Source organism: Myxocyprinus asiaticus, chromosome 14 (genome assembly GCF_019703515.2).
Source record: "Myxocyprinus asiaticus isolate MX2 ecotype Aquarium Trade chromosome 14, UBuf_Myxa_2, whole genome shotgun sequence".
Taxonomy (NCBI): domain Eukaryota; kingdom Metazoa; phylum Chordata; class Actinopteri; order Cypriniformes; family Catostomidae; genus Myxocyprinus; species Myxocyprinus asiaticus.
The window spans coordinates 7,078,554-7,091,508 of record NC_059357.1 but is presented as its reverse complement, the minus strand read 5'-3'; the positions used below and the strand labels follow the sequence as shown (position 1 = coordinate 7,091,508).

The window sequence follows — 12,955 nt, the reverse complement described above, 5'->3', positions numbered from 1 at the left end:
TAAAGTTAACAAATCATGGAAATAAAATTACAGTGTGATGTATCATGCTCTATTGAATACTGTAGCCTTTGTCTCAATGAAATTCAAACACAGAGGTAAAGTTGATCATATTAGTGGTCTAATAATAATAATTATTGTTATTGTACTACTATTTTACCTAACTGTGTGTGTGTCTCATATGGACCTGTTTTTCTTAATTACTACCTTTTATTTTGATCAAGTCTTATGCATTATGGTGCTCCTTTTCAGTCACTTGTTTCCCTGCAAGGTGTGATGTAATCTATGCTGTAATATACTGACTAACTGTACATTTCAATGCAGATATTTTATTATAAATGTTTATTTATTTTTCCATGTTATCAATGTCATATTCTTCTTTGAAATATATTTCGGGTATATGTTAAAACAACAAATGAGCAAATACACTATATGGCCAAAAGTTTGTGGACACCCCCTTCTAATTAACCAATTTGGTTACTCCATTAAATCCAGTAAAGAAAAATCTTAATGTTTCTTTATGTAATGGCTTGGGCTTTGTGTGCTTCCAAATTTGTGGCAACTGTTTGGGGATAGCCCTTTTCTGTTCCAGGATGACAATGCCCCTGTGAACAAAGTGTGGTCCATAAAGAAATGGTTTACTGTGTCTGGCGTGGAAGAAATTGACTGGCCTGCACAAAGCCCAGACCTGAACCCCACTGATCACTTTTGGGGTGAACTGGAACAGCAACTGTAAGTCAGGCCCCATCGACCAACATCAGTTCCTGACCTCACTTATAGCCTTGTGTCTGAATGAGAGCAAATCCCTGCAGCCATGTTACTACATACAGTATAGTGGAAAGCCTTCCCAAAAGAGTGGAAGCTGTTATTACAGCAGAGGGTGAAACTGATGCCTAAGATTTTGAAATCAAATGTTCATCAAGCACATATGGTGTCCACAAACTTTTGGCCATATAGTGTATGTGAGAAAGTGCTTCCTTTAGTATGTGAATATTACACTGATCACACTGAGAGATTATCACGCTGATTGGTTTTACAGTCCAATACAAAGATAAAATTGTTGGTTTTATTTGTTCATCTGCGGGGATTAATTTGACTGCTTTTCACCAGCATGTTATAGTTTGTGCATTCTGTGCAGGAATTCCCACATTATGAAGGCCAAACTTTCAGAACCTGTTATAAAATACATAACAATATAACTTGATAACATAAATGGCTAGCTCTGGAAAAACAGGGACATTTCGGGGACAGCTCCAGTCGGGGACAGACCACCAAAAACCGTGACTGTCCCCGGAAAACGGGAACGCCTGGTCACCCTACTGTAATATGCTGCAGAGATGCTTAATGACATAACTGTCAGGATTACACAAAATTGGATGACAATGTCTGGATCTCTGAAACACGAATAACAAAAACTGTCTCACAGCAGCCCTGTATGATAGATAAATGTAAATCAACTTTTAGTGACAACAACACATTGATCAACCCAGTCTCATGAAAATACATACATATTTTACGAGTTGGCTATTTCATATGATTTCGTACGAATTTGTTCATATAAATTTGTGTGATTTCATCACGTGCAAATGCCCGGATGTCTAATGCGGAAGTAAGCGCAAGTTTCGGGGATGAGGCGTTAAAGACATGCTTATTAATATTATGCCCTTACCCAAACCCCTTATCTAAACCTAACCAATCAGTAGAGTGTGTAAACATGATAGAAAGCTGTTGTGTGTGAGAGAAGCAAGTAATTGTCGCATATTAGCTGGAAACAATGTCCAGCGGCGTCATTGGCTGTAGTGAAAGTTGTACGAATTCATACGAGTGCAGTTTTACGACATCATACGAATTAGCCAAATGTAGAAAAGTCGTGTGCATCCTTACGATTTCACCGTGAGAGTGTGTAGCACTGATTAGTGCATCATTACAATATATATGAAAACGTAAGACCAAACCTGCCTTGAATTATAGCAGTACTTTTGGGAGTTCGTGAACCACTGGGTAAAGGAGTGGCTACTTTTTCATTCAATGGTTTTTTGATCTGTTTTTATTTTATGATGTGTTAGACCCTCTTAAAGACAGATGCAGTTTTCTTGCATGTATTTACTATTGAAACAGGAAGTTTGGGCAAGAAACATTGAAGGGCTCGTCCCTTTACATGAACCATGATTTGCTACTTGCTAGTCAGTTACAGGTGGTATTTGGTGGAGGGACACTCTCCTTCAGTTGATTGGACAAAAATATATGTGTAGTGCACGATGAGTCATCAATATTCAATATATGTCCATTTTCCTAGAAGAGAAAGACTGTAAATTTTAAATGTATGCATCTGCTAAAAGTTAATTTTGTCAACTTTTAGGAGTATACTAGCATGAAGATGACCTCAAAACTAACAGCCAAGGATAAAAAGAGACAAAACTCCTATTTCGATTTCATGAGCTCTTTAAAACAGTGCTATGTGCACCTGTTAACCTACACAAGAGTACTTCCAAACTGAACTGATGCATGCTAAAAACACTCTTTGATTGAGCATTAGTCATCTCAGATGACAATAGGGGTGAGATACCTATGATTTTATTTGTAGAAGACAAAGACAAATCGCAGAAGAGAGAGAGAGAGAGGGCATTAGAAAGAGGGACGAGCAGGTTTGAGGACGTAAGCTGAGCTGTTGTTCAATACTCTGAGATGTCTGGCTATATTTGGCGGCTCCCTTGAGATCCAGCCCATGCCAAATTTGGCATTTTTTCCTCCTTTTCCCATTTTCCATCACACACTTGTCAAATAATACCAACTTCTACACATAAAGAGAGAGGGAAAGCATACTTACTTGTCAGAATTTTAGATGCATGTTCAACTATTTCAATTACATTTTATTTTTAGTGTTTTTTTTACAATACATGTTGTTCCAAAGCAGCTTTACAAAGAATAGGGCTTTACAAACCTCCCAGAACAAGCCAAAGGCATGAGTGGCAAGGAAAATCAAGTTGTTGAAGAAGAGGAAGAAACTTTGGGAGGAACCAAGACTCAGCCTGGAAGCCCTCCTGCACGGGCTGATACCTATGGTGCATTTTGCCGCCACTGAAGAGAGAAAAAAATCTCACAATTGTGACTTTATATATAAACTCGCAATTAAGAGATATACAGTCGCAATTGAGAGTTTATATCTTGCAATTGTATGTTTATATCACAGAATTGCAATTTTATATAAGCTCACAATTATAAGGAATGAAGTCACAACTGTTAGAATTTTCTTTCTCGTATGCTACCTTAATATGCATACTATAAGTCAAGTATAAGTTTACCATTTGTAGGTTGATTTTACCTAAAAGTGTAACACTGTGGCTTTGTGGCGCCATCAAAACATTGTTCTGTTTATTTGCGCATTATGACCAGCCGAACACAGCAACACTGTCCTGACCAATAACATGAGTTTGGGGCGGGACTATCTGTTTATCCAACCATTAGAAGACAGGGAGAGGTTTCTGAAATCTGTTTGAAAACAGTTATTTATTTTTCCAATTCCGTTTGGTGGCGCTGCTATCTGCGAAGAAATTTCACACTTCAGTCTGCACAAACCCACTTTTTAAAGTGTATGTTAGAAATATTCCCACAGTAAATATTGCTAAAATGGATTCGAATTAAAAATTTCGGGAGTACCTAAAGTTCTACCGTTTTGATATAAGTTTTAACTATCTCTCTCTCTTTTCTTTTATATCTCTTTCTCTTCTGTTGTTAATATTGCCCTGTATGGAGTTCTAGCATGTGAAATGTTGAGGCCAAGTCATGTAGCGAGAGCATATGTCCATCTGTCCCTCTCTCTCTATCTCTCATCCTGACATGTGTGTACTCCTCCACCCCATGGCCACTCGTGAGACTTCCTGTGTGCCTTCTGCTGTTGCTCCGCTAACGTTCGAGCTAATCTCCGATTCCTCGCCAACAGGTACTGCTGACGTGCTAACGGCCACAATCAGCACTGACGTCTGATCTCAGTTACTGCTACAGCAAGTCCTCGAAGCAGCAACATTCTTTGTGTATTTATGCTGCCTTCATGTGCTATCAGAATTATCCAACTTCCCACTTCTGAAGTGGTAATTACGAATATGTCCTGTTCAAGTGCTTTGTTGTCGGAAAAAACGTTTATTTTGACAACATAAAAAATATTACTTAGCTTACTGACGATAATGGAATTTTGGTAAAATACAAGCTATTTTTATGGCATAAAAATGTACAACATGCATCAAATGGTTGCTGATATACATAAATGCATATGAGCAAAACGGTAAGCGCTAACAATTAGCTGTATTTAAAAAAATGAATAAAACCTGTCATTCACTACAGAAACCGTACTCTCCTCTGCCATGTTGAAAGTTTAGGACTCCTCCCATCTTGGAAACTGGGGTATCAAAATTATCTTAGTTTCACAGTTGTAATTACAACTTGAGGGGTCATTCATGTGCACCTTCCGAGTAGGAAACTCGTATTTATAGCACATGAAGGTAGCATTATTCTAAGAAGGCAGTACTAATCAACCTGATTTCAAGTTGTCACCATGATGCTAGGGTGTTGTGGGTAGTTTCCAGCGCATTGCCATGTGGTTGTTAAGGTGTTCCATGTGGTTATTACCATGTTGCTATGCAGTTGCTGGGATGTTCTGGGTGGTTGCTAGGTGGTTTCTATGGAACTAAGTCAGAAGAGTCCACCCTCTAGTCTCTATATTCTGGTCCCTAGATATGGCTAGGGTCCCTCCTTCAGTGTAAGCCTATGTTTTTTTGGTTTTTTTGGCCCGTTTAAGGGTCCGCCAGACCACAGTGGGCAATAAAATAAAAACAAGTCATAAAATGAAATGGCCGTTTTTCAAATTTAGAATCAAGAGATTTTGGTGATATCCAGGATACAGTGGCTTTATACACACTTACAAAAAATCATGAGGTTTGGCTAACTTGCCGCAAATTTTCCACTCATTTTTTTCATTTGCAAATGAGCTTGCGATTTGCCGCAAATGTTTGCCAGAATTTTGCAGCTCCCCACCAGTATTGGTCAACCTGCAGCAAACCTTTGGCAACAGTGGACAATTTGCCGCTACTGGCAAACACTTCAGGGACAAACCTGTGGAAACAATGAAGAGTTTGCAGCAAAGCTCATTTGCATGTGAAAATAATCAGTGGGGAATTTTCGGCAAATTTACCAGAACTCTTGATTTTTGTAAGGTTGGTGCTTGTGATATGTATTTTTTATGTATTTTTCTAGACCTTTGGCACTCTTTTTGAATATGCCTGCGTAAGACCAGAAACATAATTTATGCAAGTACGCGTACACATATTCGAGTGCTTGGCCAACACTTTGCCAATGCACTGTCTGGTTGAACACACTTAACATATGTTTTTGCGTTACTGTGAGGGTAACAAACATCAGTACTCAAGGAGGCGATAGAGTTTTTACCTTTACAAGTTTGTGCCATAAAACCTGATGTGTTTTTATTCAGGTAAGTTGCTATAAATATATTGACTTTAACTTACTCGGCTATACTCTCTTCAAAATGTTGCTTCGCCATGACAGTAGTTGGTTTGAAAGAGAAAACTCACCGTAGAAGCCGACAGTCCACACTAATGTCTGCTACAGCGCCCCTTGTGGCAACATTGAGAATGCAACACATACTTGCTTTGTATTAATTGCAGTCTGATACATTTTGGAATGCAACAACTCACAAAATCAAGCATATCTATGCATATCTAGAAGCACCTACGATTACATACTTGCATCGAATATGTTTTTCGGCCTTAATTGTAAACTTAAATATTTTCATGTAAAAGACGTTACACATTTTAGTCCAATTGTTAGCTAAAAGATTGTTCAAGCCCAAAATTATACCTGAATGGAAAATACAGTAACGATTCTAAAATGAAAAATTACTTTCTATATGATTATGTTTAAATTAGATTAATCTATTGCTAGATTGAATTTTTTCGCATCCAATATAGGATCTTTAGCCTTTATTCATATGACAGTGTAGATAGACAGGTGAGGAGGAATGAATTGGGACATGACCAAACTTGAACCTAAGTGTAGGATTGCCATTATTTTGAGAGCCTCTCAAATATTTAATACTGCTGCTGTCCAATATCTTATGGAAGCAACAAGGTAAACACAGCACATATTTCCTCTCCTGGGCTTTATAATACCACCGAGAAATTACACTTTAATGACTGCATTTACTTCTATCTCATCTTCAGCAGCAACAGTGTCTATTTGAATTACCTATTACAGCTTAAGGGCAACCGGTAGTAAAACCTTAGTAGTTTCCGCACACAGAAGTTACTGTTATAGATAAGCTTATGAAATATAAAATTGGTAGTGATGGCAGAAGTATTTCATTCTCAAAGCCACCTGCTATGAATATCATGTCTGGACTTCAGAGAATACGAGTGGAAAATGCCTTACAAGCATGGAAGCCATCTGTTTAAGAAGAGTTATTAAAAAGAAATAGAAGATCTGGAGGAATAGAGAACAAGATGGGAAGGAGGTAGAGAGAGTTAGAGTTAGAGAGAGAGAGAGAGAGAGAGAGAGCGAGAGAGAGTTAGAATAAATCCTTACCACATAATGATTACGGCTCACAAGTCCTGCCTGTGATATGGAGTGCAGAAGGAGCCCGGATTACAACTACAGTAATCTGATAACCGCAGCCGCACTCTACAGCTACAACTGAACATATAAACTCCAACTAACCATTAATGGCCAGGGACAAAATAGCTTCAACCAAAATGCACAACTGAACATGGCATCGCTCTACAATTTAAATCGACCAGAAAAAAGAAAATACAAACAAATCTCAAGGGGAAAAAAAGAGGCAGAAATGTATTTAGGCTAGGAATCAACAGCCTGGTACTAAAACAAGAAGCTCCACCTGTCAGCCTGTGCCTCCTGTTCGTACAAGCACTGACAGACCCTAAAAACTGGCGGTTTTTAGAGAAATCTGTGGCTTTTTTCTTTTTCTTTCTTTTTTTTTACAGGAATGAGGACTATTTTTGAAGCATGAGCCAGGAACAAGAGAACAAGGTAAACAAAAGTTTTGAATGTTTCTGTGGACTTTAAAATATGTATGAAACTCACTAAAATGGAATACACTCTTCTTTAATGTTCATTTTCACATGGAGCTGAGGGAAAGTTAAGGAAATAGAGTTCTTGATTCTCCATATGCTTAAAGTTACCATGCATTTCAAGTTCAGTTTTCTCTCCTGTATTGACGCATTTCCTATTGAAACTGAATTTTTCCTTTAAAAAAAATTGCCAATAGACTTTAGCAAAGTCACATCCGTGATTTACTGAACCCTAACCCTTACTAACCCTAACACTTCCTTTAACTAACCCTTACTATACCTAACCCTGACCTATACTGTCGGTTGCAAGTGGTTTCTAAGGGGCAGGGACATTCACATTCTAGAGAGCATTTGATTAAACAAAAATCTGTGAAGTGCAAGATAAGTCATCAATATTTTTTGTCCGTTTTCCTAAAATAGAAAAGACTGAAAATTTTATATGTATACATTGTGCAATGTATTGACTGATCCATAAGGTAATTTTTCCATTTGATTTGGACAGATTTGGACAGATTTCATTTGGACACGTCCAGTCAGAGTCGAGACACGTCTGTTTACCTAACCAGGGACCATCTAGGACAAGGATCCCTATATGCTTGACTACAACAAGACAGTTGTGGACATCCGTCCCCTCTCTGTCGTTTCTCCTCTGGCATCTGTTTCTTTCCCTCCGTCTCTCCGCACGCACCTCCTCATTTCTCCCTCCCCCCCTCCCTCCATCCGTCCCACCCTCCCCTCGTGGAAGATGATGTGACCTTCTGCCAAACTGCTAGAGACCATGCTACTGTCACAGTGGGATCTTCTGTCCACACTGAAATAGACTCAAACAGGAGGAAGGAGGAAGCAAGGGACGGAGAAAAGGAGACAGAGAGAAAGAGAAAAAGAGAAGGAGGGACAGGAAAAAAAAGAATAGAAAAAAATCAGGACAAGTCAAGGAGGAGATATGTGCTGTCGGGAGTCCGGGCTGGATGTGGTTTGCCAAAACAGGTAAATGATCACCTTTACTTATGTCACAACTGTTGCTGGGGTATGCGTGCATGTGAACATACTTTAAACGGGATATTTGTGGTTGTACACCTGTTAATGTGGGGTGTTAATGGTAAAACTGTGTTTAAATCGAATTTAATTGGAAATTGTGTTGGTATAAAATGAACTTTCTTTGGTTTAGAGACAAAAAGAGTTTAAGTGTAAAGGCTTTAAACGAATGCTGAGATGTTAATTACATACAGTATGTAGCTTTATGTAATTAACATATCAGACAAATATCTCTAGCTTTATAGGTTGCATCAAACTATATGGCTATATGGAATATTGTGTTGTGTGTGTATGTGTTTAAATCATTGTAAAAGTGTCTGCTAGGACAGGGTGATACAGCTCTTTAATTTCAAGTCGGTACACCTACAGGTTGTATGCTTGTTGGAACAGTGAAGTTTGCCTGGAAGAAATTCATTCCAAAAATGTTTAAAAATGCATGTTGTTGTTATAGTACTTAGCTTTGTGGTTCTCGACTTGCAGCTACTATAAAGAAAGATTAAGTACCTTACACTGCAGACGGAGTGTTTATCAGTTAAAGTCATTGTGTGGGAATGTTAAAGCAGCAGAGATTGAATTCCGTCGAGAGGTGAACCAAGATATCTTGGAAGAGAAGCGATGACAGCTTTCAGTAATTACTGTTGGGAGCAGTTATTACGGAGCACACGACTGACGCATTTGGGAATGATCCCAAAGAAGCTGTGATAATGTGCCACTTTCTTAGCAAGAAAAGAGGGTGCTTCATAAAAGCAAGGTACATTAATAAAAAAGAGGGAATATTTGGGAAAAAAGAGAAAGAACAACTGAAGGGAAAAGCATGTTTTTAGATCCAAATCAAAAGTAACCTGGTACAAAATGTTCAGGTAAAAGAGGAGGGCAAGTTATTATGAATTCTCAGTGGTGGGTGACAGTTGTGAAATTAAAAGAATCCCAACTATGCTCCAGGGCAAATAGAAAAACATCATTACAATCATAATCATAACAGTTTTCACTCATATCTAGATAAATGTAAGGGAATAATTAGTCAGTAGTGAAACAGGAGATGATTAGTAAAAATTAACAATTGTTTTGAATAAATGTATGGAATATGCACCATAAGTGTCAAAATGTAATGTATTACAGTTTATCTGAACAATTGAATGATCTTGTGGAAATGACCTGATTGCCCTTGCATCCTCGTTCTCCTTCGGAACAATGCCATCAGAGTTATTATACATATTACTATAAGAAGAATTGCAACAGTCTTTGTTGAACTAAAATATGACCTTCACATTGGCAACTGAGCTGACAAATGATTTTAATTAAACGAGAAGAAAGAATCTTGTCTTAAGTTAAAAAATATCTGTTTTAAAGCTCAATGCATTCTGTGTTTTGTATGTTGCAGTTAAAAGCAGGTTGGTTGGTTCTAGGTGGGCACGTGCCAGTGAAGTGAGTTTGCAGAGAAATGCACAGAAGATCTATGTAGGGTTGAGACGACATTTGCATCACAGCAGTATTGCATGAGAAGTGTGTAGTATGAAGGACGTAGTGTTCGTTTGAAGAGTGTAGGTCAGTTATGTCAAGTGGCTGAATGTTTCGTCAAGAGTATGTGTCCTCTCTATATTCTATTTGTTAAGAATGACTATATTCTGCATAAGCCTGTGTAGATCTGGAGAGAAATCAAGCAAGACCCCAAATGTCAACTTTTTCTATTTTTCCTACTGAACTATTAAGAAACACTTACAGATGACTACAATTCTCAAGGTTAACCTATGAAGGTTAATGCACATATAGCTTTCATCATTTACTCTCTTAATCAGGAAGAATACAGTGGTCAAACTAGATTTTTGGTGCTTGCCTGTGCAAAACTCACCAACACAATGCAATGGTGTTGGTTTCCAGAGTGTTGTTATACAATTTCTAAGGTGATATGAGTGTTTTTAGCACATTGTTATGCAGTTACCAGGGTGTTCTGGGTGGATGTTAGGTTAGAGTCCATCCCAAGCCCATCCATAAGTTTCATAAAACTGGTTTGTGAGAGATTGTATTATGATATATGTTATAAGTAACAGAATGCAACAGTGCCCACACACTTTTTCAGCCATCTTGGTTCAGGAAGTATTTTCCCCATAATTATTTTCCCTAGGGATTTCATAAAATCCTTCATAAAAGAGTTCTAAGTAACGAACCAAACCAGCCAGCACCAAGGTCAATCACAACACTACAAGCTTTAATTTGAAGCAAAAATATCTGAAAATCGGACATAAAGACAAAGGTACAAGACTGTGTACTTAACGTCTTTCATGAGCGAATTAACTACAATCTCATGAAACATTTTACAGAATTATTTTGCCGGGTTGGGTTTGCTGCAATTCTCTGATTAGTGGATGCTTTCTCCTCAGGACAATGGTAGTTCTCCACCACTTATTTCACATTTTTTCTTCCGTGAAACAAAAAAGGAAATATTAGGCCAAATGTTAGTCTCAAGTCACCATTCACTTACATTGCATCTTTTTACCACACAATGAGAGTGAATGGTGACTTGAGACTAACATTTGGCCTAATGTTTCCTTTTTTGTTTCACGGAAGAAAAAATGTCAAACTGGTTAGGAATTACACGAGGGTGAGTAAATGATGGAAGAATTTTCATTTTTGAGTGAACTATCTCTTTAACAGGAACAGGATGGGGCTGCAAGCTTATTGCCACACCTGAATGAACTACACCTTGATTGGTCATGTTTTGGCCATTAATACACTGGGCTGCCAATATAGCATTCATTGTCGTCTTCATTAACCAACATCTATTAAACTGCCACCAAGAATAGAGCTGTTGCCCCTGTGCACAATTAATTTGCGCTGTGTGTCTTTAAGTGTCTCTGCACAAAGACTTAATGTTGTTCTTTGGCATTGGGTGATTTTAGACAAGATAAATATAATGTAATTTCTCAAATCAACTGTGGAAATGTGTCAGTCCAACTACTATTGAAGTGTGTTCGTTGGCCTGGGGGTACCATTACCATCTTTGTGTGTGTTAATGTGCAAGTTTGTATTAGATAAATACTGTGTGTGTGGCTGCAGTGTGCATATGTAGCTTGTGTAGAAAATGTTTGTTTGTTGTGGATATGTGTTGCACATTGGCCATAGTAAGGATTAAGACAACATCTGTTTAGAAATCTCTGTTTGACTGTTGATTCGACCTGTGTGCGCTGGTCGACACCCTGCCACAGAGAGAAGCCCACCTTCACAATCTTACATTCTGTTCAGCAGTTATATATTTAAAAGTTTTTTTGTTTTTTTTTAAGAACATTTTAGTGCAAGTCACCAACACCATACTAGGTTGGCTGTCAGGGCGTTACTATGCGTTTGTTAATGGCTAAGGTGTTCAGGGTGGTTACTAGGGTGTTGCTAAGTGGTGTCCTGGGCAATACTATGTGTTTGTTATTTGATAAGGTGTTCAGGGTTGTTGCTTGGGCATTACCAGGTGATTGCTTTGGTGTTCTAGGTGGTTGCTTGGGCGTTGCTACAGTAGGTGGTTGCCAGGGTGCTACTTTGTGGCTGATAATGGCCAGCATGTTCTAGGTGGTTGCTAGGGCATTGCGAGGTGGTTGCCAGTGTTTTATTATGGGGCTGATAATGGCTATGGTGTTCTGGGTGGTTGCTAGGGCATTGCTAAGTGGTGTCCAGGGCAATATTATGCGTTTGTCAATGGCTAAAGTGTTTAGGGTTGTTGTTTGGGCATTGCTAAGTGGTTGCCAGGGCGTTACTATGCAGTCGATAATGGCTAAGGTGTTCTGGGTGGTTGTTAGGGTATTGCTAGGTGGTTGCCAGGGTGCTACTATGCGGCTGATAATGCTAAGGTGTTCTGGATGGTTACTAGGGCATTGCCAGGTGGTTGCTTTTGTGTTCTAGGTGGTTGCCAGGGTGCTACTATGTGGCTGATAATGGCTAGGGTGTTCTAGGTGGTTGCTAGGACATTGTTAGGTGATTGCCAGTGTGTTACTATGGGGTTGATAATGGCTAAGGTGTTTTGGGTGGTTGCTATGGTGTTGCTAAGTGGTTTCCAGGGTGTTTCTGTGCAGTTTATAATGGCTGTGGTTTTCTGAGTGGTCGCCAGGGCATTGCCAGGGGATTGCTAGGACGTTACTATGCAGTTGATAGAGGCTAAGGTGTTCTAGGTGGCTCCTAGGGCATTGCTAGGTGGTTGCCAGGGTGTCACTATGCGGTTGATAATGGCTAAGGTGTTCTAGGTGGTTGCTAGGGTGTTGCTAGGTGGTTTCCAGGGTGTTACTATGCGGTTGATAATGGCTAAGGTGTTTTGGATAGTTGCTAGGATGTTGCTAGGTTGTTACCTGGGCTTTACTATGCGGTTGATAATGGCTTAGGTGTTTTAGGTGGTTGCTAGGGTGCTGCTAGGGTGTACTGGGTGGTTACGTAGTCTCTATGATATTTTGGTCCCTAGATATGGCCTGTGCCAGCTCCCTCAATGTGAGTCTATGGAATTTTTCCACTGGTTTTGTTTGTCAGGTATAAATTATATGTTAGATTGCTTGGAAAAGTAATAACGCACCTCACCTTAACAAGCCACAAGATTTGAAGCATCACTCATGTCGGCAGCACAAACACTGCTTGATGAGTTACATGCTGAAGTTTAATACTTTGGGTTAGGGATTTGCTCAAATGCTTAGCAAGCAAAAACACTGTTGTGTTGTGAACAAGTCATTGTAGTGTGGAGCCTGCAAACTCTGCGATCAATGCGTCAGTTCTCAGCTTACACACAACATGACCACCAAAGAGCTGTCCATCCACTTGCCTTATTTATCAATTTTTAAATATCTCCTGATATCACACTAATA

The 12,955-nt window shown here is 39.0% G+C and overlaps 1 protein-coding gene across 1 annotated transcript in view; it reads left to right on the top strand.

Moving 5' to 3' along the window:
- The first annotated feature begins 6,633 nt into the window (after positions 1-6,633).
- The window catches only part of LOC127451111 (glutamate receptor ionotropic, NMDA 2C-like), a 118,972-nt gene continuing 112,650 nt past the window's right edge, over positions 6,634-12,955 (top strand). Inside the window, exons 1-2 of the mRNA XM_051715542.1 lie at positions 6,634-7,050; positions 7,594-8,078. The gene's annotated coding sequence lies outside the window, so the exon portion shown is untranslated. The remainder of the gene's footprint in view (positions 7,051-7,593; positions 8,079-12,955) is intronic.